At 39.3% G+C, this 15,773-nt stretch overlaps 1 protein-coding gene across 1 annotated transcript in view; it reads left to right on the top strand.

Moving 5' to 3' along the window:
* Positions 1-9,557: 9,557 nt before the first annotated feature.
* The window catches only part of SNX2 (sorting nexin 2), a 94,808-nt gene continuing 88,592 nt past the window's right edge, over positions 9,558-15,773 (top strand). The window contains exon 1 of the mRNA XM_057307456.1: positions 9,558-9,635. The gene's annotated coding sequence lies outside the window, so the exon portion shown is untranslated. The remainder of the gene's footprint in view (positions 9,636-15,773) is intronic.

The following is a 15,773-nucleotide window of genomic DNA, read 5'->3' on the forward strand; positions in this document are numbered from 1 at the left end:
TGTGCCGGTACCATACTGTCTTGATGATGACAGCTTTGCTGTATAGCTGGAAGTCTGGCATTGTGATGCCTCCAGCTTTGGTTTTCTTTTTCAGTGTTCCTCTGGCTATTCAGGGTCTTTTCTAGCTCCATATAAATTTTAGAATTATTTGTTCCAGCTCTCTGAAAAAAGTTGATGGTATTTTGATAGCGATTGCATTGAATGTGTAGATTGCTCTAGGTAGCATGGACATTTTAACATTATTTGTTCTTCCAATCCACGAGCATGGAACACTTTTCCATTTCTTTGTGTCTTCCTCATTTCTTTCATGAATGTTCTGTAGTACAGATCCGTTGCCTCTTTGGTGAGGTTTATTCCTAGATATATTATAGTTTTGGGTATAATTGTAAATGGGATCGACTCCTTAATTTCTCTTTCTTCTGTCTCACTGTTAGTGTATAAACATGAAACTGATTTCTGTGCATTGATTTTATATCCTGCCACATTGCTGGATTCCTATATGAGTTCTAGCAATTTTGGGGTGGAGTCTTTTGGATTTTTCTGTGGAACTTTAGATCATATTATTTAGTGTCGACCGAGTTTGCCACAAATCCTCCAGACTAGAAGACAGAAAGAAAATTAACAGGTAGAAGTGAAAAAGAGTTGTGCTCGTTGTGTATTCAGGAGATGTGGAAGTCTGCAACAGCTAGAGCTCTCTAGGAGTGGAAAGGAGCCTCTAGAAAAAAGAAGAGTCCTTTTAAGAGGTATTCAGTGAAATCATCAATGCTAATCTGCCTAGGACACTGTAGTAAAGATTCTACACTAAGAAGGAAGATGCAGTGATCTTTAAATCTTTTCCAGTTCTAAGTTTCTATCATAGGCAGAAAACAAAACATAAGACCTTCGTTGTAGCACTGGAGTCTAAAGTTCTCATAAATAACAAAATTCTGATAATAGGACTGATCATAATCAAACCAGCAAAGCACTATCATTTCTGTCTAATGGATCATCAAAAACTATTGATCCAAAAATGTTAACCCTCTACATATAGATAAAAGCCCAATTCTGTATAACATCACACAGTCTTGTCCTTCTTAGCTTTCCAAACAAAGCCACAAGGGCTGTCGTACCTGAACAATCTCTAGCAATAAACAGATTGCCTTAGTAACTCAAGCAATAAAAATATGAGAAGAGCAAATTGGTTTTTTTTCCTCTAATTGTTGTACCTATTTCTCTAAAGAATAGCTGAAATCACCTAACTAATGTAAAAAATTGATGAGTTCCTAAAAAGAAATTGGCCAATTTTAAGGTATGTCTCTTTCTTTGGGACTCTGTCTCTTTTTAGTATGTTTTGCTTTGGATAATCTTTCTATATCTCCTTGTTTACGTTGTAGCCGTGTGTAAAAAATAGAGCACAGGAAATGTGTTCCATAGTATATTTTCCCACAGAAACCTCAGATACTCTCACTCCTAAGTACTATAAGTCCAGCTTCTAAAGATCCAGTTAGATTGTATTATAATATTTTTGGTTTTGACAAATGTCAGAAACCAAGCAAAGGCAGAAAGAGCCAAGTATATGGTGAGGATGTATGGTAGTACTAGTTAACAGTACCTTCTTTTCGATTACAGATTGCCAACCGATAAAAGTAAATTTACTTAAATGAAAACAAAATATCTGAATTTCTGGAGTCAGCGCTATGGCTTTGAGATATCTTGAATTTGCTGTTATATACAAATACTATTTGCTTCTTCTGTGACTCTAAGCAGTGTTCAGCACTTCCTTCCTTAGAGGAAATATATAATTCCAGCCTCTTACCATGGGTTACAAGATAAGAACAGAGAAAATACACATTTTGAAAGAAAAAAAAATGTGTAAGCAGGCTCTCTATTATATGATCATACAGTATTGCTTAAAATGTAAAACATTTCATTCCTGGTAACTGAACTTCTAGACAAGAATCAGTTTCCTTTCTTTTCCTTTTTTTTTTTTTCCTTTTTAAATTAAGTAGGCCCCATGCCCAACATGGGGCTTGAACTCACGACCCTAGATCAAGACTCACATGCTCTAATGATTGAGCCAGCCAGGGGCCCCAAGAATCAGTTTCTGTCTCAAATTATTTTGAGATCCCTCTTTACCTTAAATGCTATTTTTTTTTAAAAAATGCCCTTCTGGGATTCACTGAGCTTGAATAAACAAAAAAGATGCTATGCAAAAAGCAGAAGAAATGATTATTTAACAAAATATAAGTCCATAAATATCTGTATTTCCTGTGACACAGTAACTCAAAATACAAGAATGGGAAGCACTATTTCTGGATAGAAAATGTTTTACCCCTACAGATGTAACTTACTTAAGTTCCTAATTCCTTAATTACCAGGCTTACATTATCAAGCCAAAACTTCTTTTAAAAATAGATGTAGGGAAAGTAAAATTTGTTAGTTTGTAATCTAAGTAACTGTTTTAAAGTTTGGTCTCTCATAGGTTGAAATTTTGGCATTTCCAGGTATTATGGAGAGATTGAAAAAATACAATTTTTTTGATGCCAGTGAGGATGTTGAAATCTAGAAGTATCTCCGTAGAACTGTTTTAGAGGTATGAAAATAAGCTTGCACTCAAGGCCCAAAGTAATTCCAAAAGGCCTGACCAAGAATTAGGCCACAGAACTAATGGAAATTAATCAATTACCCTTTAAAAAAAAAAGGTGCTGAGTATACTTTATTCTTGTTTAGTTTTCTTTTGATTGGTTTACAAAGAAATCTGATTCCAGAGGGAGCAGAACTCCTATGGAATTTGCCAGAAGTAGATATTTATGCAGTAAATGCGTCAGAGAGTAAAAGGCAACTAGAATCTGTCAGAGATTCCTGGGCTTACCTGAAGATTTGGGGATCATAAGCTGTAGAATAATCACAACCTCTGAATTTTGTAGATGAAGTTCAAAGTGACATTTTTCTGGGTATTGTGTCATCTTTGGACCTAATTTTTCTCATCTGAATGAGGAATATACTAATGCCTCAAAAGATTAAAAATAATATATATAAAACATACAGTGAATGGAAAAAAGGTGGTAACAAAAAACCCCTGATGGCGATATAAGGAAACTGCACATTCACGGATTGTTTTAAAGAAAGAGATATTAAGCCAATGGTAAATAATCTACAAGAGGTTCTAATCCTACCTGGTTATTTTTTTTTTTAAGATTTTATGTATTTATTTATTTGAGAGAAAGAGAGAGAGCACAAGCAGGTGGAGCGGCAGGAGGAGAGAGAAGCAGACTCCCTGCTAAGCAGGGAACCCCATGTAGGACTCGATCCCAGGACCCTGGATCATGAGGCGAGTGGAAGGCAGATGCTTAACTGACTGAGGTACCCAGGCGCTCCCTACATGATTATTTTAGAGATGATGCACAACCATAAATTTTTTCCCAGGGAAGATTGTGAGCCTCCATACAAATAAGCTGTCAGTGGAGCCACCCCAGCATTGGTCACTAGGTCCAACAATGTGTGACATTCCAGATTTGAATGGTTCCTGCACTGTACAGGAGTAAGATTCTGGCAATGATAAGAAAAGTAGAAAATAGGGGCGCCTGGGTAGCGCAGTCGTTAAAGCGTCTGCCTTCGGCTCAGGGCGTGATCCCGGGGTACTGGGAATCCAGTCCCACATCGGGCTCCTCCGCTATGAGCCTGCTTCTTTCTCTCCCACTCCCCCTGCTGTGTTCCCTCTCTCGCTGGCTGTCTCTCTGTCACATAAATAAATAAAATCTTTAAAAAAAAGAAAAAAGAAAAGTAGAAAATAAAAAGACAAAAGGAAAATTCGCGTAAATTGGGATAATCCAAGGGGGGGGGGATAATCCAAGATGTCTCCCAGAAAACTTTCAAGTTCTATTCTGTCATAATCTGGGAGCTGAATCTTAAAGTCACATTTATAGACCTCTAAAAGCATAGATTCCCATAGATTTCCCTTAAGCAGCCGAATCTTAAGTAAATTGCCGTGCTTTGTCAGGAAAGGATATTGAATACGAATCAGTATCCCACCCCAATATTGCTATATATGGAATACTGCATAGAGATCTGGTTGCTAAACTATAATATAGAATGAAGAGAAATGAAGATCCAGGGAAGGGTAAATAAGAACTTGGCGACTATAAATTTTACTTGAAAAGGATACATATTAGAATACTTTCAAAGTTCAACTCAGTGACCCGTGAAGGGAAGGAGAACCTACCCAACGTGATCACCTCCCAAGACTTATCACCATTTGCTTCGTTTTATTTTTTTACGTATTTATTTTTTAGAGAGGGAAGGAGAGAGGGAGGGGGCAGGAGAAGAAGAGAGAGAATCTTAAAGCAGGCTCCACGCCCAGCATGGGTCTTCCAGCCCTGAGATCATGACCTGAGCCAAAATCAAGAGTCAGTCGGTTAACCAACTAAGCCAACCAGACGCCCCCCATTTGCTTTCTTTTTAAAAAAAAATTTGTTTTAAGATAATTTCAGACTTAGAAAAAAATAGTACAAAGATTTCCTGGATACCCTCCGCCAGGTTCCCCAAACGTTAATTTATTATATAATCGTAGTATAATTATCAATTCAGGAAATTAACGTTGATTTATATTATTAACTATTCTACAGTACTTATTCAAATTTCACCAACTGTCCCACTAAGACCAATTTTCTGGTCCAGGGTCCAGTCCAGGGTCTCACATTGTGTTTGGTAATTGTATCTCATTTGTCTCCTCCACTCCAGGTATTTCTGGAGCCATTCCTTGTCTTTCTTGATCTTGACATTTTGAAGAGTACTGGCTAGTTATTTATAGCATGTCTCTTAATTTGGGTTCATATCTTTCCTCATGACCAAATTCAGGTTATGCATTTTTGGTAAGAATATCACAGAGTTATGCCGTGACCTTGTCAGTGCTCCTTATCTGTAGGAACATAATATAGTATGTCTCGTGACTGATGATGTTCACTTTGCTCTCTTGGTTAAAGTTGAATCTACCAAGTTCTCCCACTGTATTAATTCCTCACTGTAACTAGTAACTATTTTATGGAGAGATATTTTGAGCCTCTGCAAATATCCTGTCTCTCAGCAAACTTTCTGATATTAGCGTCCTTTAGTGACTCTTGCCCATAATGATTATTACAAGTGCTTGTTATATGATGATTCTCTACTTCCCTCATCACTTCTACCTTTATTACTTGGAATTTTATTTTAAGGAAAAACCGTCCATTCTCTCCCAGTCAGTTATTTGATTACTAATTTATATCTATATGGACTCATGAACACTTATTTTATCTTATAGGTTATAAATAATTACTTAAAATTTTTTTTTGCTCAATTGTCCCAGATTTGGCCACTGGGTACTCCTCCTGTTGGCTCCTGTGTCCTTTTGACATGACTGCACATCACTTTTTGACCACTTCCTTACTTTCTGGACCCACAGGATGTTCAAGCTGACCTTGTACTTTCCCTGCTCTAGCCCTAGAATCAGCTATTTCTCCAAATAACCGTTTTCTGCTTGCATGGGAGGGGAGAGAGTTCATTAGACTATTTTAACTCTGGCATCAGCCCTAGGCTTTTTCTTATATTTAAGACTCTTTCTGATTGTAATACTTGAAGACTGGTGGTTAATTTCATGTGTCAACTCATCTAAGGGATGACCAGATACCTGGAAAAACATCCTTTCTGAGTGTGTCTGTGAGGGTGTTTCTGGAAGAGATTAGCATTTGAATCAGTCGTCCGAGTAAAAATCATTCTCACTAGTGTGAATGGGCACCAACCAATCCGTGGAGGGCACACACAGAACAAAAAGGCAGAGGAAGGATGCATTTGCTCTCTTTGCTTGAGGTACATCGATCTTCTCCTGCCCTCAGACATCCATGATCCTGGTTCTCAGGCCTTCAGACTTGGGCTGAATTCCACCACCAGCTTCTTGGTTCTCCAACTCACAGATGACAGATTGTAAAGACTCCTTCACCTCTATAATTGCATCACCAATTAAGTATAATAAATTTATATATATAATCTCCTGTTGATTCTGTTTCTCTGGAGAACCCTGAGTTATACAGACATACTTGCCAAAAAGTAAGTTATTTGACAAAAAAAAAATTTTTTTTTTCAGTCTTACAGGACCATTTTAAACTTTGGCTGAAGCAAACTTGGTTGTAATTTTCCCAGCTAACTTCTGGCTTCCTTGTTATTATAGTTCCTCGTACATCAAGAAATAAAGTTTCCTTGGAGACTGGAGGATTCCATCTACCGTTTCAACAAAATATTGAATGATGTGATTCTTGGTAGAAAGTAACAAAAGCCCTCTTTTTAAGAGATCATTTTCAACATTCAGAGAGTTCCAAAGTGCTAGCTGGTTTTAGGGGATAAAATATTTCAGACCCACTGAAGAAAACTGAGGAGCCAACATAACTCATTACTGGAGGGTTACAGACATCAGACTTTTTAGAGAAATATGATTTAGATTCAAGTAATGTGGCAAAAATTGCTAGCTCTTTCCAGTATTCATTCTCCTCTTCTTAATTGGTTGAGTCCCAAAATTTTAGTGGGGTATGTAGCCACCCAGAGTAAAGCTAGACTTTCCAAGCTCCTTTAAATCTAGGCGTGACAGTGTAACCAAGTTCTGGCCAAGTAAAAGTGACATTTATAATTCCCTGGTTGAAATGGGTCATGCTCTCCAACTCTCCTTTTTTCTTTTCCATGGCTAAGACATGGACATTGTGGCAAGGGCTAGAGAAGGCATCTTGGACAAAAATATGGAAGTCACATCTTATAGAAGTCACACATTAAAGATGACAAAATAGAAGGGAACTATCCTTGACATCATGGAGCTGACGTATTAGGTATGGTCAGCTTACACAAGATACAACATGAGAGAGAAAAATCAGTTGTGTTTTTATACACTAACAATGAATTATCTGAAAAAGAAAGAAAGAAAACAATACCATTTACAATAGCACCAAAAATAATAAAATGCTTAGGAATAAATTTAACCAAGGAGATGAAAGATGTGTGTGCTGGAAACTAAAAAACTCTAATGAAAAAAATGGAGAATACACAAGTAAATGGAAATATATGCCAAGTTCATGGGTTGGAAGAATTTAAATTGTTAAGATGTCCATACTACCCCAAACCACCTAAAGTTTCAATGCAATTCCTCTCAAAATTCCAATGGCATTTTTCACAGAAACAGAAAAAGCAATCCTAAAATTCATATGGAACCACAAAAGACCCTGAATAGCCAAAGCAATCTTAAAAAATAAGAGAGCTGGAGGCATCACACTTCCTGATTCTAAACTATATCACAAAGTTATAGTTATCCCAACAGTATGATACTAACATAAGAAGACACATAGACCGATAGAACAGAATGAAGAGCCCAGGAATAAACCCACGCAGATATAGTCAACTAATATATGACAAGGGAACCAAGAATAGTCAATGGGAAAAGATAGTCTCTTCAATAAATGATGCTGAGAAAACTAGACATGCACTTGCAAAAGAATGAAATTGGACCCCAGTCTTGAACCACTATCAAAACTTAACTTGAAATGCAGTAAGTACCTAAACATAAGACCTAAAACCATAAACTCCTGGAAGAAATCATAGGGGAAAACTCCTTGACAGTGGTCCTAGCTTTAATTTTTTGGCTGTGACACCAAAAGCACAAAGCAACAAAAGCAAAAACCAACAAGTGGGACTACATCAAATTAAACAGCTTTTGTACAGCAAAAGAAGCAGTCAGTAGTCAGAAGAGGCAACCTACAGAATGGGAGAAAATACTTGCGAACCATTTATTCCATAAGGGGTTAATATCCACTATATATAAAGAAGTCCTACAACTCCATAGCAAATCATCATCATCATCATCATCATCATCATCATCATCACCACCACCATCATCAGCTGATGTTAACATCAGCAGAGGATCTGAATAGACATTTTTCCAAAGAAGACATACAAATGGCCAAGTACATGAAAACATCAGTAATCATGAGGGAAATGTAAATCAAAACCACAATGAGATATCACCTATACCTGTCAGAATGGCTATTATCAAAAAGACAAGAGATAACAAGGGTTGGAGTGGATATGGAGAGAAGGGAACTCTGGTGCACTGTTGGTGGGAATGTAAACTGGTACAGCCGCTGTGGAAAACAGTATGAAGTTTCCTCAAAAACATTACAAGTAGAACTACCATGTGGTCCAGGAATCTCACTTCTGAGTATACATCCAAGGAAATGGAACCACAGTCTTGACGAGATATCTGTACCCTCATGTTCATTGTAAGATTATTTATGATAGGCAAGATAGAAAGCAACCTAAGTGTCCATCAGTAGATGAATGGGTAAAGAAAATGTGATACACACACACACACACACACACACACACACACACACGATGGAATATTATCCAGCCATAAACAAAGAAGGACATCCTGCCTTTTGCAACAACATGGATGGACCGCGAGGTCATTATCCTAAATGAAATAAGACAGATGAAGACAAATACTATAAGATCTCACTTATATGTGGAATCTAAAATCATTGAACTCATAGAAATAGAAAGTAGAATGGTGGTTGCCAGTGGCTAAGGGGTAGGGAAAATTGGGAGATGTTTGTTAAAAAGTACAAACTTTGAGTTATAAGATGAAGAAAGTCAGGGGATCTAATGTACAGCATGGTGACTATAGTTATAGTTATGATACTATATGGAATACTTGAAATTTGCTATGGGAGGAGAGCTTTAATGTTTTCAGCATAACAACAGCTAAATGAGAATTATGTAAGGTGAAGGGTGTGTTAACCTTATTGTGGTAAACATTTTGATTATATATATATCTTTTATTTTATATATATGTATACATATATATAATCATTACATTGTATACTTTAAATTTACACAGTGTCATATCAATTATATCTCAATAAAGCTGGAATTAAAAAAAAAAAGACTTACTTGGGCAGGGGGGCCTGGGTGCTCAGTCAGTTAAGCATCTGCCTTCGGCTCAGGTCATGATCCCAGGGTCCTGGGATCAAGCCCTTAGTCAGGCTTCCTGCTTAGTGGGAGAGCCTGCTTCTCCCTCTGCCTCTGCCCCTCACCCCCACTCGTGTGCACTCTCTCTCTCAAATTAATAAAAAATCTTTTTAAAAAATTTAAAAGGAGGGGAAAAAAATTCTTTGGGCAAACAGCAGATTCTCCCTTTGTTTAAGGAGGCAAAAAATTAAAAAAAAAAATTCTCTCTGATAAGAGCAGAGAGGTCGGGAAAAACTTACTTGGAAGTAAGAGTACATGATAAGGTTAGAGGAAATAGTGTGCTGCCCCTGGGCCCCTGGGCCGGCGGGGGGGTGGGGGGGTGGGGGAGTGGAGGGGGGTTGCTAAGGGGGAAGGGAGGAAAGGGGTGGGCAGGGCTGGTACTCTGCGAGAGCCTCTCTGGGAGCTGATTAACAGAGCTTAGCCAAATGTGTAACTGAAACCAGAACTGGTTGGGGCAAAAGTACAAGTTTAAAAAGTGAGATCATAAAACCAATTCTGAGTAGGCGCAGTGTTGATACACAAAGATGGACTAGGTCCTCAGAGACTTCAGAGATCTCGTGCCTGTTTCTAACCAAGACTCACCATCATGCCCAGAAAGGGCCACTTTGGGACAATGAGTAAGTACATTCCCATTTGCTAGTTCTACTAAATGGGGCATTCCTGTGTGATTTCTATGGTGGGGAAGCTTTCTTTTGAAATTTGACGATGGAAATGAAATTAAGGTGAGAGGCAGCTTTTAAAAGTCCTGCAACAGAAACATGAAGTTCTACTTAACTAGGGAGTTTGTTTAAATCATGTAATTTGTATCTACCTTAAATACCCATGGGGCAAGATGATACCCTCTGGGATGAGGGCCTGCCAGTCGTTTACAAATAGAATCGAACTAGATATTCACCGTATTGGTAAAAGATTCTTATTCTCTTGACAAATTTTCACCTAACAGAGTCCGCTACTCATTTTAAAGGACCCTCTTATTGCCAGTTTCCTAAACGTACTATTAGTAAAAGATGAAGAGGCAGTAAATTAAAAAAAATGGTGGTAAAATAAAATTTTAACTGAATTTTAAGACTATAAAATGGAATGTTGTATGCAAATATTGTATAATCATTTCTAAAAGTCTTTTCTTCCCAATGTAGACTTCTTATTTCTTTTTTTTTTTTTTTTAAAGATTATTTATTTATTTATTCGACAGAGATAGAGACAGCCAGTGAGAGAGGGAACACAAGCAGGAGGAGTGGGAGAGGAAGAAGCAGGCTCATAGCAGAGGAGCCTGATGCGGGGCTCGATCCCGTAACGCCGGGATCACGCCCTGAGCCGAAGGCAGACGCTTTAACCGCTGTGCCACCCAGGCGCCCCTAGACTTCTTATTTCTAAGTTTCCTTTTCCATATGGTAACTGGGAAATCGGCATAGTGAACTTAAGTAATGCAATTTGAATTATGAAAATGATCCCCATAATTAGGTCAGAAGGCCTGGTTTTGTTTTTTGCTAACCAGTAATTAATTCTAATACCACTTCCTCTCTATGCGACCTTGTAAAAGCCACTTAACCTCTCTGTTTTATCAGCTTCGAGTGAGAGTAAAAATCTTTTCCATCTGCACACAGGCATTGGGGAAGCAGAAGTGAAGAAACGTATGTGAACTGGTACCATAAACTGTCAAGCCCTGGTGAACTCCAGGCTTTCAGTTTAGGTAAAGCTGCTTCTAGAGCTCAAAATCTCCAGCTCTCGTTCTGGCTCAGCCCAGTTCTGATAATGCCAGGCTCGCGCGTCTTGACTTTGAGTGGCTGAAAAGAAAACCACAGGCCCATAACGGGTCTTTTAGGTTAAGGCCCCAAGTCAGTAAACCAAGACTTAATACCTAACCTAACTCCTTTCAACCCCTCCCCTGGGAATGACCTTTCACCAGTCAGCCCAGGAATTTCCTGGTCCTTGCTAGGAGATGTACTGATAGACCCCTTCCGTTTCCCTTAGGCCAGAGACCTTGCCTGAAACAATGGATTCTTTGCTAATAATTTCCTTTGTTCCATTCCTTCTCTCCCTTTGGAGCTCCCCTCTACCTGCTAGGTGGGATGCTGACCAATTAGTAAAGCCAATTAGATCTTCAGAATTTCCTCAGTTGTCTTTTTGTTATTTTACAGAGTTCTCGCATTTCCCTACCCTTGCCTTCTCTTGGTCAGAAATGGGGACTCTGTTCCGTACTTTCTGGACTTGGTGTAAGGACACCCTGGAAAACCCCTGGTGCAGAGCTCAGTACATGGTAGATTCGAGGAATCCAAGCAGAGATGAGAGAGCTTCAGGGGCCCCTTTTACCTATTTCTCTCTTTTCACACGAGGCAAGTGCAGTCCAGAGCAGTAAGGAAATCACCCAAGGTTACACACTGAGCGGCAGATTTAGACTCAATCCCCAATCTCTGGGCTCTCAGAGGTTGCTTGCTTCTTTCTTTCTTTTCTTCTTTCTTCCTTCCTTCCTAAGTAAACTCTACACCCAACATGGGGCTCAAACTCACAACCTCAAGAGCAGGAGTCACAGGCTCTACCAATCAAGCCAGCTGGGGACCCCTCTCAGAACGCTCTCCACAGCAGCAAGCCCATGCAGACTATGGCAGGGTAAAAAGAAAGAAATGACAAGCGGGCATTTCCTAGTGGGATCTTCCAGTGAAACTAGCATGGGGATAAATTGGGAAGGGGGAAAGGATGTCGGAGAGCAGGGAATCTGCGTGTCCCTCTCCCTTCCCCTCTGCCCCTCCCCCCACTCGTGTGTGCACGCACGCGCCCTCTAGCTAAAATAAGTAAGTCAATAAAATCTAAAAAAAAATAGATACGTCTGATATATTAAGGGAACAAAGAAAACAGCTGCATAGTATCTACAATATGGTCCCATTTTTGTTTTATGTATATATAAAAATGATCATAAGTCTGGAAAGATGTCTTCCAGACCATTAGCCATGGTAATATCTACACATTATATAAAATATATAAAGACCTCGCCCTCTTTATTTTATTTCTGTCTTGTTTAAATTCTCAGGAGTATCTGTGACTTTGATTAGTTGGAAAATGTACTGCTTTTTAAAATAAAAGATACTATTGAAACAATTAATGATTAATTGCATAAGCGTGCAATGAGTCCTATACACACGATGCCAGAATGGAAGTGGAAAAAGTGAAAAAAAAAAAGTACAACGGAAGAATGATGGAAACACTCAGCCCTTCCTTTCTTAGAGGATTGCTATCTAATAGCGTTTCCGTTATAAGAGCAGGAAAAATAAAAATAAAACAACACATGAAGGCACTTTTAATACTTCCAGTGGAACATCTTTTCTTCACATCCCTGACTTAATCAAAGAAGTAAAGCAGGCTGTCTTGGAGGCAGATATGAACACTCTCTCTGGCCCCAGATGTAAAAAGGAAATATATCCAAATTATGTCCCCACATCACGGGGCCCCTCATCCTGCAGTACTTTTATCTATGTTACTCTATGTCTCAGTGCTAAGGATCTTCACCTAATCTGGAAATCCCTTGAAGTGGTCTTCCAGCATATTCATAAGTGCCTCTGCACATTTTTCTGGGGAAAGGGATCACAACCTTCTTCGGATTTGCAAAGAGATCTTGATACCAATCCACACCCACTAATCATAAGAACCACGGCATTCATGTGTTCGTGTATATCCAAATATTCAGCGAACAACCCTGAGAGTTATTTTTCCTCCACTTGTTGTGACATGTGTGGTAGGATTGTTATTAGCCACCTTAGACGTATCATTTCTATTACAACAATACTGCAAGTAAAGATTATCCCTGTTTTATCAGGGAGGAATATGGAGAATTAGAGGTGGTTACAAATTCTGTGACACTCCTCCCATTGCGAGCTGAGGGTCTGTGCCTCTTCCCGTCTGAATCTAGATGGGCACTGTGAGGACGTGGACCAATTGAATACGATGAAAGTGACCCTGTGTCAATTTCCAGACCCAGACCTTAAGAGATGGGCAGCCTCCACTTCCTGTCCTTTGGAATAATAGCTCCCATAAAACCAGCATTGTATCGTGAGGAAGCCACAGCTGCCCCGTAGAGATGTCCACACGGAGAGGAACTGAGCTGTGCTGGAAATAGATCCTCCAGACCCAGTCCAGCTGCCCCAGCTAACGCTGTGTGAGGGTGAGATGAGCCACCACCTTCCCTGAGCCTGTGCTAGGCACAATGATGGGAAGGCGCGTACATCCTAAACCACAGAACCCATGAATATGCTACATCACATGGCAAAGGGGAATTAAGGTTGCAGGTGACATTAAGATTGCTAACCAGCTCACCTTGGACTAGACAGATTTATCCTGGATTATCTAGGTGGATCCAGTGCAGTCACAAGGATCCTTAAAAATAGGAGAGAGACAGCAGGAGTCAGAATGAATCTGTGGAGGAATGACCTAACTTCCTGTTGGCTGACTTTGAAGATCAAAAAGGCACCATGAGCCGAGGAATGCAGGCAGCCTCTCGAAGCGAGAAAAGGCAAGGAAGCAGATTCCTGACTAGAGCTTCCAGACGGCAGTGCAGCCCTCCCCACACCTTGATTTCAGCCCAATGAGAAAGAACTGCATTGGATATCTAACCTACAAAACTGAAGAAGAGTCCGCTTTTGTTTAAATCACTGGATTTGTGGGCATTTGTTACAGCAGCAATAGGAAAGTAATACAGAGCCTTTCCCAAATTGCATGTTATTTGTCAGCAAAATAAATTATTGTTGTTTTAAACCTCTACATTTTCAGCTAGTTTGTTACTCAGTGATAGATAAATGGAAGAAGGAAATCAAGGCTTAGGGTGATTAAATAATCTGTCCAAGTGTCTTAAATAAAAGTTCAATCACCTGGCCCTGGCATTACATTTTTCCCTGTGAGAATTATCAAACAGCTCCACTGCCAAAATTGTGCCAGCGTTTTCCTCCTCCAGACTTGCTGGACATCACTTCCCTTCCTATCACTCTGAGCCTCTGCTGTCCCAGAGGACTCAAGCGTTCTCCTTGTGCCAAACCCAATGTGGCCTTTTCTCTGTCCTTATTCTCAGTGCTGACATTATCAACCATGGCTTCTCTTTCTTTTTCCAGGAAGAGGTTCGTACGCACATCATTACTTCAAGGTCAACACATCTAAATCCAAACATATCATATCTTCAAAACAATGACTATTTTATTTTGTTTATTGATTTTAAAGATTTTATTTATTCCTTTAGAGGGTGAGAGAGAAAGAGAGAGAGTGGGGAGAGGGGCAGAGGGAGAGAGAATCTCCAGCAGTCTCTGCACTGAGCACGGAGCCCAGCGTGGGACTTGATCTCACAACCCTGAGATCATGACCTGAGCTGAAATCAAGAGTCAGATGCTTAACTGAGCCACCCAGGCATCCCACTCTCATATGTACTATTAACTTCTAAAATAGTCATTGCTTTGTGGTGATTCTCTCCCTCTCCCTCTGCCCCTCTCCCCCAGCTCACACACACACACACACACACACACACACACACACTCTCTCTCTCTCTCTCTAAAAAAAAAAGTACATAAGAGAAAAATGAATGGCTTCTTCATAGGTGATCGAACATTTTTATGAATGCCTAGGCCTTTTTTTAAACCTCTTTGAAGATGCTTTAAGGATTTAACTTTCTATGTTTAAATATCTTTTGTCAGTGGAGCTGTACATAAATGCCCTTTTGAATTAGTGGCAGTGAAAATAATTATCCTGAAGATAATTATATTTAGTGATTAAGTTTTATAATAAAGCTGTTTTTTCAGCTTAAAAAATGCTCTTTAATGCTCATTGCAGTGCCAGATGAGTTAAATTTTTCAGAACAGAGCTGAGACCACTGAAATTCTTTGAAAGAAACTTTCATGTAAGTCTTCCCCAAAAATGTTCAAAATAATGTGATGATTGAACAGTAAAATAATTTCCCTTTGTTCCTCCTCAATTGTTGAGACCATCTCTTAGGGTTTTTAAATACCCATGGTATTTGCATGATGTAAAGAAAATCAATTTCTCCTTAGTGAAACCAGAGAGAGCAGTTTCAAATCCAGAGAAACTCACTGTAGTCCACCAACTCAAATACAGACCCAGTAGAACCACAGTCAACTTCAGGATACAGTGAGCATTTTGACTCACACCTTCTTATCCTTGCAATATTCCCAAAAGTTTGACTATGAGTCAGAAGAGAAGGCAGGTGAAATGCAATGTGTTACATGGGGCTATTTCTTAAAAAGATAAACGTGGTATTTGAAGCTTTATAAATAGTGCTCAAATATGGAGGAAACATGAACTTATCTCCCTGTAAATGGGTCTTAGTTGAACCATTTGTGCTCTGACAACAATTTGACTAAATGGGGGTAAATCGACACAGTGTCCATCAGAAATCAAACAAAAAGAAGATTTGAAACCAGGCTACATTAAGAAAGTCAAAAATGAACCAGCATTCCAAGAACACTTGCAGAAACCTATCAATATACAAAAATAGAAAAGTCACTGGGTGATGCTCAGCTCATGATCCCAGAGTCCCTGGATTGATCCCTGCATCAGGCTCCCCATTCAGTGGGGGGTAACTTTTCTCTGTTTCCCTGGAGGCTGCCCATCAATATCGTCTCTGAAGCAAATTAACAAGGGCACATGTAAACCACAGAAAGAACTTTTGTTGGACTCGAAAGAGAACTGAAAACTGCAATGATTTAATATCATTCTATATGCTAGAACTCTCTCTGGTGCAAATGATGGAAAATCCAACTCAAACT

This window comes from Ursus arctos, unplaced genomic scaffold (genome assembly GCF_023065955.2).
Source record: "Ursus arctos isolate Adak ecotype North America unplaced genomic scaffold, UrsArc2.0 scaffold_5, whole genome shotgun sequence".
NCBI classification, from domain to species: Eukaryota; Metazoa; Chordata; class Mammalia; order Carnivora; family Ursidae; genus Ursus; species Ursus arctos.